General features: G+C 41.9%; 1 long non-coding RNA gene across 1 annotated transcript; it reads left to right on the top strand.

Annotated features, from left to right (window-relative positions):
- Nucleotides 1-1,015: 1,015 nt before the first annotated feature.
- LOC116868985 lies at nt 1,016-12,307 on the top strand. The gene is made up of 3 exons (XR_004382930.1): nt 1,016-1,146; nt 12,023-12,128; nt 12,206-12,307. It is a non-coding gene; the product is annotated as an uncharacterized LOC116868985 (long non-coding RNA).
- Nucleotides 12,308-15,605: the final 3,298 nt, after the last annotated feature.

Raw genomic sequence — 15,605 nt, 5'->3', positions numbered from 1 at the left:
TCACGCTGTTCCCACACCTGCAGTGACTTCCTCCACTGAAGTCTTGAATGCCTCAAAGACATCCATGAGGGCTGGAATCAACTTCTTCCAAATTCCTGTTAATGTTGACATTCTGAGCTCTTCCCATGAATCACAGACGTTCTTAATGTCATCTAGAATGGTCAATCCTTTCCAGAAGGTTTTCCACAGTTTTTCAGGTTGCCCTGATCCATCAGAGGAATCACTATTATAGCAACTAGAGCCTTACAAAATAGTAAGACTTGAAATAATAAGATTTTCAAGTCCCATTAATAATATAATTACTTATTATTCAATAATTAATACTTAATTATTAATTAATTATTAATAATTAATTAATGCTTGATAATAAGACTTGAAAGTCAAAATTACTCTTGATTCATGGGCTGCAGAAAGGATGTTGTGTGGGCAGACATGAAAACAACATTCATCTCATTACACATCAGAACCCTTGGGTAAGCAGGTGCATTGTCAAGGAGCAGTAATATTTTGAAAGGAGTCTTTTTTTCTGAGCAGTGGGTCTCAACAGTGGGCTTAAAATGTTCAGTAAACGACACTGTAGACCGATGTGCTGTCATCAAGGCCCATTGTTCCATCTATAGAGCACAGGCCTTGTAAATGTAGCAACATTTTAGGACCTTAGAATTTGGAGGATGGCAAATGAGTATTGGTTTCAACTTAAAGTCACCAGCTGTATTAGTCCCTAACAAGAGAGTCTGCCTGTCCTCTGAAGCCTTAAAAGAAGGCATTGACTTCTCCACTCTGTGAAAGTCTTAGATGGTGTCTTCTTCCAAAAGGTAGCTGTTTTGTCTACAATGAAAATCTGTTTAGTGTAACCACCTTCATTAATTAACGTCTAGAGCTTCTGGGTCACTTGCTGCAGCTTCTCCATCAGCACGTGCTGCTTCACCTTGCACTGTGACGTCACAAAGGCAGCTTCTTCCCTTAAACCTCATGAACCACCGTCCACCAGCTTCAGACTTCTCTCCTGCAGCTTCCTCGCCTCTCTCAGCCTTCCCAGAACTGAAGAGAGTCAGGGCCTGGCTCTGAACTAGGCTTTGGCTTAAGGGAATGTTGTGATTCATTTGATCTTCTATCCAGACCACTCAGACTTTCTCCATCTCAGCAGTAAGGCTATTTTGCTTTCCTGTCATTGGTGTGTTCACTGGAGTAGCATTTTTAACTTCCTTCAAGTACTGTTCCTTTACATTCACACAAAGTGGCTAACTGGTGCAAGAGGCCTCGTTTCTGGCTTCTCTCTGCCTTTGACAAGCTTTTCGCACTAAGCTTAATCATTGTTAGCTTGTGATTTAAAATGAGGAATTCCTATCACTTGAATACTTAGAGGCCACTGTAGATTATTAATTGACCTAACTTCAGTATCAGTTGTGTCTCAGAGAAAAGGGAGACCTGAGGAGAGGGAGAGAGAGAGATGGGGAATGGTCAGTTGGCCAGTGGAGCAGTCAGAACACACACAGCATTTACTGATTAAGTCTGCCATCTTATAAGGGCATGGTTCATGGTACCCTAAAACAATTACAGTATTAACCCAAAGATCATTGATCAGATGGTCACTAATCGTGAGGAGCACTGAGTAATGTGTGGACTTTTCAAGTCACTGTGTTGTACACCTGAAGCTAATATAATGTTATACGTCAACTCTACTTCAATAATAACTATATATATATATATATATATATATATGTATGTATATACACACATACACACATACATACATACAATGTTTTGGTGCAATTGGGCAAACTGAAACTGGATTAGGAATTAGATAAACATTATGCTGGTATCAAAAGGCAGAGATTGATAAATGAAAAAGTAGATTACAAAGCAACATGTGTAATATGATCTGATTTTAAATTAAAATGCACAAGCTGGGCGCCTGGGTGGCTCAGTGGGTTAAGGGGCTGCCTTCGGCTCGGGTCATGATCTCAGGGTCCTGGGATCGAGTCCCGCGTCAGGCTCTCTGCTCAGCAGGGAGCCTGCTTCCTCCTCTCTCTCCGCCTGCCTCTCTGTCTACTTGTGATCTCTCTGTCAAATAAATAAATAAAATCTTAAAATAAATAAATAAATAAAATGCACAAGCATTTTAAAACACACATATATGTATGTATAGGTATATGCATATAAATATAATAATGCATAAAAAGATCTGTAAAAATACACAATGCTTAGTATAAATGTCTTGTTTTTATCATTCTTATGATCTATATTTTCTAATTTTCTACAAGATTCTTGCAATAATTACTTTAATCAATCAATTAATTAAGAAATCTCTTTAGTAATGGGGTGCCTGGGTGGCTCAGTCTGTTAAGCATCTGCCTTCGGCTCGGGTCATGAACCCAGGGTCCTGGGATCAAGCTTCACATCAGGCTCCCTGCTCGGTGGGGAGTCTGCTTCTCTTCCCAGTTGCCTGCTTGTGCTCTGTCTCTCAAATAAATAAATTAAAAAAAAGAAAAAAAGAAAAAAGAAATCTCCTTAGTAATAATGGAATGACTTGACTGCTTTTGGTGACCTATCCAAGAGCTGTGAGAATTTTAATAAATGTGAGAATTTGATTATTTTTTTTAAAGTCACTGATCACAGATCACCATACCAAACATAATAATAATGAAAATCTTGAAATATTGCAAGAATTACCAAAATGCAACACAGAAACACGAAGTGAGCAAATGCTATTGGAAAAATTGTGCCAATACATTTGTTGGATGCAGCGCTGCTGCAGACCTTCAATTCGTAAAAAAAAAAACACAATATCTGCAAAGTGCAGTGAAGCAAATGCAATAAAATGAGGTAGGCCTGTATGTGGCAGCAGGAGAAGAGAGAAATGGACAAGGCACACTAACATTTAAGTGACTGGGATACTAAGCAATCCCATCCACTAAGACTCAGTCACATAGATCCATTCCAACTGCAAGAAAACTGAGAAATGGAGGGGTGCACTTGAACAATTAGTGAGTCCAAAATCTCTGCCACGTACACTATGCTCCTTGCTTCTCTTTCCACTTCTTCTCTTACCTGTCTACTTCCTTTCCTAGGAAACACCTTATCATCTTCCAAACTCTGATCAAATGTCACCTTCCTCACTTCTTCAGATAGTATCTCCCCTCCCCTACACTGCCTTAAGTTTTAACATAAATATCTACTGTCCACATATTATCCTCCTTTACAATAATTTGCCTGTATGCCTAACTCCCAATTCAGAACCCAAGAAGAATATCTTCCTCATCAGTGACTTCTCACCTCCCAGCACCATGCCTGGCTCCTATACACACACAGTACATATCTGATACGTGAATGAAGGATATGAGTTCACCAACAAGCGTTATAGAAGGATTAGCCCATGAAAGCAAAAAACCAAAGAGGATCGACTTTCTCGTATGCCCTTATCACTGTTCCGAGTTATTAGTTAAGGATGAAACTACTTATGGTAAAGGAGCTCTCAGGAAATGATGATCCCTGGACCAAATATATTAAAGTGGAAAACATCTAAAAGAGCCACATGATCAAAGGGTACCCTGTAAAGTTTAAAACGACATAATATTTTGATTCTGGAAGTGGAAGACTTGAAGAGTTTCCAGTTGGGAACAGGCATTGTTGCTGAGATGTGCTGTCCGCGGCTTTCCTCTGAGAAAATGGGAGATGTAGACAGTGGTGCAAATATTTCCAGGCGGCCGGCCAAGTTAGTAATCCCAGGCCTGTGTGTATGTCGTGAGACGGACTGGCCTCTCTCAAGCTGACATTCGAGTCCCCTCCCATGTCTGATCATGCCTGTCTTACAGCTTTAAAATAAAATGGCCAAATTCAGAAAAAGTCGGTGGAATCCATCCTATTTCCAAGGCAGAGAAGTCTTGGGTACTGGAAAAGTCTCTACCTCGAATTTCCGGTGGCTTGCTGCATTCTGACTGAGGTTAGGTAACCATAACAAAAAGCAAAACGAATGACTTCAGTGAAAAGTTGGCCCGGGGCAAAGCCAAGAGGTATGATATTTCTTTTGGATTATAAACAACAGAAGCACTTAAACTGATGTCGTATTGTTCAGAATTCCGGAGATAAGTGTAATACATTTAAGGACTTCTAAAAAATGTTTTCAAGCTGTTGATACTTCAGTTGAACGGTGTGGCTGCCTGGCTTTTCTTCCCCCCTGCCCCGAAGAATTCATTAAGGAGTCTTAGGAATCAGGGGCTAGTGTAGAACAGCTGCCTTTGCATCGGTGCCCTGTGGTTCATACACTCACCCTCTTCCTGAGAGGATCTAGAATCGTATTCGCTGAGACTCTCCTAAACACGTCTCTCAACGAAACCCTGCCATTAGCACCAAAAATTCCAGCAGACTGACTAGCTGTGGGCAACATCTCATCTCGCTGACAAAATCTGCCATCGGCCTCGATTAGTCCGGAGAGCCTGTCTCATCAGGAAAGCTCCATGACAAATCTACTTCTGGCGCCAGTGTGAAAGCACCGCCATGAGGACCACAGTCAAAATACATTTGGGTTCTGGACCCGTGTGAAAACTTATCACTGAAGTAGACTCCTTGCTGAGGGACAGGAGCTGCCCTGCGCTGAGGGTGAAAATTGGTTCCGTGGGGGAAAGCTTCAAAGCCGTTTCAGCCATTAAAATGTGACTGGACAGATCAGGAAAGCAGGAGGGGTTGAAGCTTCATGTGGGGATGCCGTGGGGAGCTGGTAAAGAACTCGCTCCAGAAAATGGCCAGGCGGCCAGGCATTCATTCTCGGGAGCAAAACCATCGGGGCCAGAGCCTCATTACCATTCGGTTGTCTACCTTACCAATTACTGGTGTATTTACCCTGTTCGGACTCACTCCGTGTCAAAAATTAATAATGCCAATGTGGACTGCCAGTCTGAGGTGAGCTAAGGCTTGCTACCCCAGAAGGAAAATAATGATTCTCTAGTCTTGAATCTGGAAAGCACTTTAAATGTCTCAGAATGAGAAACAGAAGCTGCTGGAAAGCTTCATGAAACAAGCATGCTCACGCTGCCACATGCGGTAAGAGGGGCTTGCCCCGGGGGGTGGCTCTCAAGGTGCGGTCAGGCCAGCAGCAGCCACATGCCCCATGGACGTGTTAGAAATGCAGAGTCGAGGGCCCCCACCGACACCTCCTGATCCTGAAACTCTGGCCGGATGGCCCAGCAATCTGTGTTTGAGACTCTGGGTGATTCTGAAGCCAGCTCAAGTCAGCCAACCACTGCTCTGCGGGATAGGAGGGATGTTCACAGACAGCTGCTAATTCAGCCCCCACTCAACTGACGACCTCCAGGGATCCTTGCCACCTCACTGTCCTTCCATCCTATTCCATCTAAAAAAGGGCTGCCATGTCAACCACTGTGGTCCCAATCCCGCTGCCTCGCCCATGCTTCTGGCCAGATAATCAGAAAACCTGTGCTAAGCCCCTCATTTCTTCTCCAAAAGCTCTAGGGCTGCCAAGATGTACTCTGACCTCATTTTATATAAATCTACATCCTACAGAGAACGGTTGTTTTGTTCTGTTTTGGGTTTTTTGTTTTTGTTTTCGTTTTTTGTTTTTTTTTTATCTTCAGCTCTCTCATTCGGTTTTGTTTTTTAATTTGCCCTGGGCTTGGGGGTGGACAAAACTAAAAGGGATGACAGTGCATCTAGATCAGGGGTTGGCCAAATCCAGCTCCCTGCCTGTTTCTGTAAATAAAGTTTTATTGGAGCAAAGCCACGCCCACTCATTGCATACTGTCTAAGGTCAACTTTCAAACTACACCAGCAAGGTCGAAGACTTGTGACAGAGACCCAGAGACCGGCGAAGCCTCAAATATTTACTCTTTGACCCTTTTCAGAAAACATTTTCAGATCCCTGACTAGATGCATAACCAGCCCACACTGAATAGGAGCTCAGAACAAGAGCCGGCAGGGAGGGGGTCCTGAGCTGGAAGGAGTGGGGACTTCATGGATGAGAGCGGAGGGCCTCTGCGGGGAGAACACAGTGTGCTGGTGCCTGGGAACCCCAGGTCTGAATGCAGGGACAGGTACAGGGTCCCAAAGGACCATCTAACTTGTAAAAAGTCCTTCTGATGATTCTGCACGAACTAGTCCACGACCACACTTTGGGAAATGCGGAATGACCTGGCCATTCAGAAGTACAAAGATAGAAGCATACCCTGGTGTTCTTATAAATCTCACCAAATAAAAATCTGGTCTAAATCCCCACAGTTGCAGCTGTGACTTTTCTGTACTTTCTAACAAATTTGGCCCAGGGGTGGGAGGATAAATGTAAACTTCCAGGCTAGTTCAATTACTTTAGCCTAGAATGTGTGTGATTTCTCATTTAACATACTTCTCTAAATTTGCACTGCTAATATTCCAACTCCATAGTTGTAAAGATAATTTTAAATTTATAGAACCCAACTTCCAAAAGACCAGAAAGCTAAACGGAGTTTTAAATTATATCACTGCATAAAAAAATCTTTATTCCAAATGAAACCTTTAGGAATTTTGGAATTAGGAAGTTCTAATCTCTCAAAAATGCAGATGGGCAGATGGCTTGCACATGTCAAGGGAATTTTCAGGGTATATTGAAAAAAATGACTGATACCTCTATGGTAACAAAGGAAATTTCAAAAATTGTCAACCTTATAAACAAATGCAAAATCGTTTAGAATTCCAGAATTTGTCTAAAAAGAACTTCTGTTCTAAAATGAAGGTATTTTTAATGTTTTTCTTCTTATTATAAAAGCCACACAACCGTATTATAGAAAATATACAAAACAGTAAAGAAAACCTACCCGTGATCCCATCATCCTAACACAATCACTGTTACTAAAAAGAAAAAACCAGGGGGTGCCTGGGTGGCTCAGTCAGTTAAGAATCTGTCTTCAGCTGACGTCATGATCCCAGGGTCCTGGGATCAAGTCCCGCACCCAGCTCTTTGTTCAGCAAGTAGGCCTGCTTCTCCTTCTGCCACTGCCTGCTGCTCCCCCTGCTTGTGTGTGTGCTCTCTCTTTCTCTATCTCTTTCTCTCTCTTACTAACAAATAAATAAATAAAATCTTTTAAAAAATAATAAATTGTTGAAGAGCTAATAACACCTCAAAGGTCAGTGATAACAGGTAACCAAGACCCAACTAAGTATTCGTTCCTCTTAGCATTATCAACATGCCCTCCATAAAGCTCTCTCCTACCTCAGCCTTCAAGATCCACTCCTATCCCTTTCTTCTGTTCTATTCCTTCTTCCTGATTTCTCCTTCTGTCTTCCTTTCTTAATTGATAATAATATATTAGAGTTGACATTTATTGAACCTTGTGCTAGGCACTTTACATGAATTATTTCATTTAGTTCCAAAAACTCTGTGTGTAGATACTATGATACCCTCATGTCACCAATAAGAATCTGGAGGTCGTATGACAAATTGTTGTTATGGTCCCAAATTTGGTCACAACTCCCTATATGCCTGTCTGTTCAAGAAGTACAGTCTGCATCTCTAAATCTTCAATCTAGGCTTGGTCAGATGACTTGCTTTATTCAATGAGACAGTATCAACTGTGATAGACATCAAAGTTTGAAAGATACTTTCTAGTCAGATCTTACCTTCTCTTGCTGCTGGGAAATTTTGGCCACTATGTAAAGAAACTCAGGATAGTTTGTTAGGTGAAAAGAAATAACATGGGGATGGGGAGTGTCCCACCTAAGGCCCCAGACGTATGTGTGAGACTAGCTGATACTATGAAGAACAAAAATAAGTCATCCCAGTTCAACTCAGCTGAATTGTCAACCCATCAAATCATGAACAAACGCATGGTGATTTTTTAAGCCACTAAATCTGGATATTTTGTTATACAGTCAAAGTTAACCAACGCAAGCAGTTTGCCCAAAGTCACACAGGGAGGACTAAAAATCAAACCTAGGTCTTTACTCTAGAGCCCAAGTGCATAACCCCATGTTATACTGTGGAACTCCCATGAATCTAGTCAGTACCATGGGCAGAGTCGGTGCTCAATAGTGATACAGTGTCCCCTTAAAGATAACAATAATAATGAATTATCTGTCAAGATGGGCCCATCCCACATGTTGCCATTAGTAGCTCATTTCTAAATTCAGACCAGAGACACCTGGGAAATAATTAGCTGCAGTGTTGCTGTCCTCCCATAACAAATTTGAGGGCAACTCTTTATTTTTGCTAAAGTTAAACAGTTTGTGGCAACAAATGTTACTTATACTTTTCTAGGAATAGAAATGTATTTACTTTTAATCAGTTGGGGACTCATTAGTGAGGCTGTCTTTATCTCCCTGAGCCTTTGCCTTCTTAGCTTGGTTTTAGGGGTTTCTTTTTTGGGGGCGGGGGCTGTATTAGTGTTTTGTTTGTTTTTGACAGAACTCCCTGAAATAAACTCTAATGGGCTGAACAAATCAGAAGAGAAACAATGTCAACTGCAACATAAGAGTCAACCCTATAACCTACTTCTTTTCACGATCTTTCCCTATGCCTAACAGAATGAATAACTGATTATTGAAAGTAAAAAGCCTATTACCCAATTAATTTCGAGCTGTATGAAGCATTAATCTGGTGATGAACTACTAATAATGAGAAATTCTGGAAAAGACTATACACCAAAGCATTTCTCAGAAATACAAAGCCTTTAAAATATTTTTCCACAATATATTAGACTCTTAAAAGATCTGTAGATGTAGGAATCAAGAAAATAAAATATTTTGATGCATAATAAACAAAGGTCATATAGAAAAGCAAATTTAGAAGAGATCAATTGTAACTTTTTCCTCTTATTTTCCCCACCTATAAGATCAGTCTTGCAACCTTTCTTTGGTGGAATGAACAGCAGTAGTGTTTTCAGATAGTAGGCCTTAGAAAAATGTTTCCAATGTTTCTTAAGCAGTTACTAATTCAGGGTGTACCCAGAATTCTACCATCCACTCCCCACGAGACACACACACACACTTTCAGTGGCATCTGTCACCTGCAGACCGAGCTTGCCCTGGTCCCAGCCTGATTAGAGAAGCCAGTTCTGGTGGTATAGTGGGAGGTCTTCCTCACCAGTAAATTAAGTGTCGCATAGTCAGTAGCTCTGGGCTCATTGTCCAGTGTACCTTGGAGATGGAGTTAGGCAACCAAGCACTTCTGGGAGCATCTGGTCAGGGATTCCCTGCTTATCCCCTGTGTATGCTCTAACTAGCCCTTTACCCTGGTTTCTGGTGTCCGGTTTTTCCTCCAGCTCTCAGGCAGGAACTACAGTCTAACCCTGCAGCACAGCTAGGAGGCTGAAGCCTGGCCTCTCACTGGGCTCTTGAGGCCTGGAGCTGGTCTTAACTTTACTCTTACCCATTATCTCTGATTTACTTTTGCATGACCTAGGTGAGCTCCCATCAGATGGTAAGAGCTGCCATCTCCCAGAAGTCTTTCTTTTCCCATTATACCCTCTCCCTGGCCTTGGATTTTTATGCACATCTGCCAAGACATAAGTATGTTTAGCCCACTGGGATCCAGGATGCTGGACAGTCAGTCCTTCCCTGGGAAGAAAGCTGGGACTGGCTCCGTGGAAATTTCCCCTGGCTTCCCGCCTGTGCGGGTTCCAGCAATTCTAGACTCATCCACTTCTACATGGCCTAGAAGGGAAATGTTGCACCATTCCAGGGGGAAAAATCTATTTAGAAACCCAAAGGGCCATGAAGATAGCTTAAAGTGAGTGAACCACCCCAGAATGTCATTAAAAAGAAAAGAGTATTTTTAGCCCTTGCTTCCTTATTCAGTTTTCTCTATCAATTCCCAAGAAGGAAAGGCCATTAGGGCAAGGAAGAAACTGACTTTTTTCCTTCTGGATTTTGACTGAAAGTTTTTCTTCTGGGTCCTTTCCCATCACGTGCCTATTTGCCTCTCCAGAGCTCCTTCTGCAGCAGCACACACGAGAAAGTAACAGCTTCGTGTGGAATCTGCACCACGTTTCATTACAAAATTCCATCTCTTACATTACCTCCATCTCTTGTGTATCTAAATGAAGGCCACAGCTTCCAAGGATTTACTCATAAAATTTGTAACTCATAACCAGATTGCATGGCTATTTTAAAAGGAGATCGTTGCATTGTTAGAGATGAATCCATTTTTCTTACCAAGTTTCCTACCTTTTCTCAGTCTCCGTTAGAAGGAGAAGATGAATGAGATCAGCTTGGCTGTTGAAATACCCAATCCCACTAACTGTTCTAGCGGATTCTTTACACCTCAAAACCCGAACCTGGTACCTCTTCCTCAATCGTAAACCATAAAATACTCAAGAACCCGTGAGCATCTTTGCTTTTCAGTGAAGTGTACCTTGGCACTGTCAGATACTCTCTCTTAGAGACAAATTTTCTTTTAAGCTCGATTTACATGGAAGGAAGCGCCTTGGGCAACGTGCTGTTGGAACCCATTCAGTACCATGTTTGCCTGCAAAAGGGCATTTACTCTTGACATTTTTGGAGATATTCATTTTACAACCCAATTTTCACACTCAAATAATCACCATCTGTGTTGTCCAGTTTAAAACGATGGTGGAAGGCAAGTGCAAGTTATTTCCCCCCTTCGTTTTGTTTTCCTTCCTTTCGTTTATTTTGTTTTGTGTTAAGTGGCAGCAGCATAATTAAACTTACTCTTCCCTTTCTAAGTCCTGTTGCTTTCTACAAAAAGAGGCAGGGAGAGAGAAAGGGAGAGAAGAAGGGTACCTGATAAAGAGTAAAATCCATTCAACCCCCAGCAAGCTTTTTCTTGCAGAATATTATCATTATCAGGACTTCAACATTATCATAATTTTGGTGTGGTGTTGTACCACTTTTGTTGTGCATTTCACCTGAATCCGCCAACTCAGAAAGGAACTTCACTCTTGATCCCAATCTCAGATTCTTTAATGTCTGAAAGTCAAGTTAGTCTATGTATTATATTTGGTTTATAACTCAGTGCACTTTAAAAATACTGTGCTCAAATGGCATGTAAATTTTATAATATTCCTGGGTTCTCCTAATCTGAGGAATACATCTCCAAAGGAAGAAGCAACAGATACCCTAGAAGCCTCTAGAGTTCTGTACTCTTCCTTTTATAACATATTAACAATGATTTGTTCTTACTTCCTGTTAAGTCCTATTATAACACATACCATGTCAGTTTTTATCTACTCCTAGAGGGACTGGGCCTCTTTACGTTATGTTTGGCACTTTCAGTAGGCCCCATAAGCCTTTATTAATTGAATTAAGTCAATGAATGAATGTTGACTTTTCTTCTTTTTCTTTCATAAAAGGGAATCTGAGCTCTGAGCCCATCATCCCATAAAAATCTCCATCACAAGAATTATTACCCCTCATAAACCAAAAAAAAAAAAAAGAGAGAGAGACCACTCAAAATATATTTTGTATAAGTCAGGATGGAGGGAGATAAACCATAAGAGACTCTTAATCAAAATGAGGGTTGCCAGGGGGAGAGGGGAAGGGAGAGGGTGGTGGGGTTATGGACATTGGAGAGGGTATGTGTTATGGTGAGTGCTGTGAAGTGTGTAAACCTGGTGATTCACAGACCTGTTCCCCTGGGGCTAATAATACATTACATGTTAATAAAAAATTTTAAAAAAATTTTTAAATCAGAATGGGGGGTGTCTGGGTGGATTGGTGTGTTAAGCCTCTGCGTTCAGCTCAGGTCATGATCTCAGGGTGCTGGGATCGAGCCCCACATCAGGCTCTCTGCTCAGTGGGGAGCCTGTTTTCCCCTCTCTCTCTGCCTGCCTCTCTGCCTACTTGTGATCTCTCTCTCTGTCAACTAAATAAAGTCTTTTTTTTTTAAAAATCAGAATGGTTCCCTGAAAAAATACATTTTTTATATCAGAGTTTATTTTGAAAAAAATAAAAACTTAAGTGTGGAAAAATAAGTATTCTAAGCAATTACCATGAAACTTTCCCATCTCAGCTGGTTTGACAATATATAAGGCTTGGTCTAGTCAAGAATATTTTTCAATGGATTTGTGTTCATTTTTAGATGGTGTTAACACAAGCTGAACAAAAAAGAGCAAATACAAAATTCAGTCTATTACCACTCCGCGTGAGGTGTTCCCAGGACTTGGGGACCATCACACAGTAAACAGGTATTACACCAAGGTGGGCAAGACGCAGATGGAAACCGTGTGGGCTGGGAGCGGAATAACACAGTTTATCTCCACAGGTGAGAGCAAGTGCCAATGGGAGTAAATACTGTATGTCTCTAAATTTAAACCAAACACCTATTAAGAGCTCTGCTTTGATCTTTGTTGGAGGAAACACAAAGATGCCGGACAGCCGGAATAAGTAAGTAACTCTCTGTTCTCAGAGAGGCCAGCGTGTTTTAGACCACAGACTACTCCATTTTGACGGACCCCTGTGTGAGCACATCTGGAGAGATAGAGCAGTTTAACATCTGTGCTCCTGAAAATTAGAGTTATTGTGGAAAACGCATCAGTGACCACACATGGGTTTCTATTAGTAACCCACGTGACTGAATTTAACTATAATTTTTACTGTCTCAGACCTAGGTTAGGATTTTCCTCACAAAAGCAAATTCCCGTGACAGATATCAGGCCTCTTCTGTAGGTCCTGGCTAAACCCGGAAAGTGTACAAGATCCAGATTCACTGGAATTTGTAGCAGCCCTTCATTGGACACAAGCCAATGCCTCAGTTCATAAAGCTGAGACTCATGCTCCGCTCACTCCGGATGAACGTGCAGCACATAGACTTGCCACATCTACCTCTACCATCTCTACAAGAAGAAGAACATCAAAGAAGACACACTGGTGCTCTCAGATTTGAGAAAGCAGATTCATATCCCAAAGAGGGGCTCCATTTGCCAATTTTTATATGCCATTTTAATGGCAAGATGAGGCAACCGTAAATCAGTACAAACGTGAAAATGAACACAGGCCCTTGAATCACGATCTGGCGGTCTCAGTGGCCATCTAGGAGGTTCTCCACCATCTTGGGCCATGAATGTTCACAGAAAAATATCTATGCTCTTTTCTCAGATGAATGATTAATTCATTATAAAAATCAGGGGTGGCTGGGTGGCTCAGTCTTTTGGGCATCAGGCTCTTAATCTCAGCTCAGGGTCATGAATTCAAGCTCCCTGTTGGCCTCCATGCTGTGTGTGTGGAGTCCACTTAAAAAAAAAAAAAAGTTATAAAACTCGGACACCATCCTATTAGTGTATTAGGGGGATGCTGGCCAAAATGATGAATGAGCCCCCAAATTTTAGTGGCTTGACACAGTAAACCTTATTTCCCACCCACCTAACAATCCAATGAGCGTTTTCTTGGTCTTTCGGGGGTTTTCTTCCACGTGGGGTTTAGAGATTCAGGTCCTTCATCTGTCTTGCTACCATCCCCTAGGCCTTTGGAGGCCTCTGCTTCCAGCCAGTGGAGGAAGAAAAGAGAATTGTGAAAACCTATCTACTTCAAAGTCTTAACCTGAAGGAGACTATATATATCTACATATGTCTATATATAGATACATAGAGATATATCTACATATACATTGATATACTCTTTACTATATATTTATATATCCCCTTTACTCATGTTTTATTGGAGAAAACTAGTCACACCGCCACTTGTGGAAGCAAGAAAAGCCAGACAGTGACAGCTCCACATTATCAAAGGAGGGACGTCAATATTATTTTGATAGACCATCTATGCTACTGGTTTCCTCATTAATTCCCAAGAGATTTAACTTTTGGCGGGGTCATTCGGGGGCAGAGAGGAAGTAGACTCTAGGCTTGGTACACCCTCCATTCCTCCACCCACAGAATGTCTCGGGGACCAGATGCATTTGGAAACTGGTCGTCGAAGGAATGCTTCAAAAAGTGGTCAGATGTCCAAAGGTACCTTTACCAATTTCTGTCGGCTGCTCTTCAGAACTCTGGAGTAACTGCTGTAGCTACGGTTATGCGTTTTACATTGTTCTATACCTGAGCTTGGACGCTCTTGAAATGAATGCATCCTGCAAATAAAAAAGGGATCATTAGTTATTGGTTCAGGGTAGCTATAAAGGAAAGGTACTTGCTTTTACTCATTTCCACAAAAGAGCTTCTCAAGCCCTAATGTCACTTGGCCCAATTAAACATATAAATGGCAAGGGGCCAAGTTAATTATAGCTCTAGGGACTTGGACTAGGCCAAGCTAGAAACAGAGTAACAAGAAGAATGGCCAAAGCTTACACTTTGCTTTGAATCCAAACAAAGCCTTTGCCTTCACTTGCCCTTAAGGGGAATATTCTGATCTGGATGTAAGGTAGAAGCGTCCTGAAGAGCTTTGGCTCTTGATCCTTATTATGGAAAAACTGGATGAATATTAACCAAATCTGAAAAGAGGGCAAGCTGAAATAAGACTCATTATAGGGTTCTGAGAGGCAGATGCAAAATGTTAGCCATTCCAACTCTTTATGTCCCACAAGAAAGGTCACAAATAGTTTCCAAGCGATCCACTCTCCTAGGAAAATCTCCTAGGAAAAGTGCAATGATATATAAGGGATATTTGCATTTAAGCAAATGCTGATCCTTTCCATCTGGCTAGACACTCTTAGAAGGCGTCTTGGAAGTTCTGCCCCTCCCCCCTTCTGCTAATTAGGCTGCTCTATGCACCAAGAGCTCTGCCCTGGAGGAGTGTCAGCAAAGCAGTCAGTGCGTCCAGATGTGGACACTTCCTTAAAGGTGAAGTACAACGGGGGGAGAAGATTAATCTGCAATGCACTGAAGTCAGACTCTGGGTAACCCAGCGATGTGTTAAATGAAAAGGAAAAGATGCTGTTGAATTTTATCTCCAAGTGGTGTCATTATTTCCAACTAACTTACTCCTTCAGGCAACCCAGATAGTTTGTTTTCCTGAAGCCCTTTTCTCGACGTTGCACACGCCCTCCTCTTGCTAGACCCTGGAGAGGAATGACAGCAGCTGAAAAAACATTCCATCCCGGGGAAAAGGAAAGAAGGGCTGGTGATTACGGAGCGGGTAAGGCTGGCAGGTCGTCACACGAGGCACGGGGCTCAGGCTGCATCCGGGAAAAGGGGCCCGAGGTTGGGGGCAACGACCGAGTTTGTGGTTCCGCGAGTCACAGAGGGTTAAAGTTCAGGGAGGTTTTCTCCGAAAAGCAGAAAATAAAATTCTGAATGCTATGTATCGTGTAGCTAGAATGTGGTATTTCCTTCCACTTGTTAAATTGGGATTTTTGTTTTATGTGCTTTGGATTTAGCTCCTGGGTGCTCTCTGCTTAGTTTAAAAGGGTTTCCATCTCCACATTGTCACACATGGAAAAAATATACTGAGGCAGTGCGCCGTACATCGTGACTTTTATTTTGCTGTCAGACTGCAAGTTACAATATACCTGTGTGCATTAAAGACTTGGGGGCTTTAAAAAGGGAAAGGATCCCTTCATACGCCATACAAAGAGAGCTACAGCCCAGGAGGGAAGAGCTGGAAACAACCACCACCTTCCCACCTCCATCAACCACACAGCCCAGATTTTGGCAACTGTTCAATTGCCTGTCACTACATTCCTCTCCCCAGAAAAAGGCCACTTATTAAAAACACAACCAAGAAAG

The sequence above is a fragment of the Lontra canadensis genome, unplaced genomic scaffold, assembly GCF_010015895.1.
Source record: "Lontra canadensis isolate GAN:19392208 unplaced genomic scaffold, GSC_riverotter_1.0 scaffold17, whole genome shotgun sequence".
Taxonomy (NCBI): domain Eukaryota; kingdom Metazoa; phylum Chordata; class Mammalia; order Carnivora; family Mustelidae; genus Lontra; species Lontra canadensis.
Note: the sequence above shows the minus strand (reverse complement) of the source record. Positions and strands in the feature narration are given on the sequence as shown.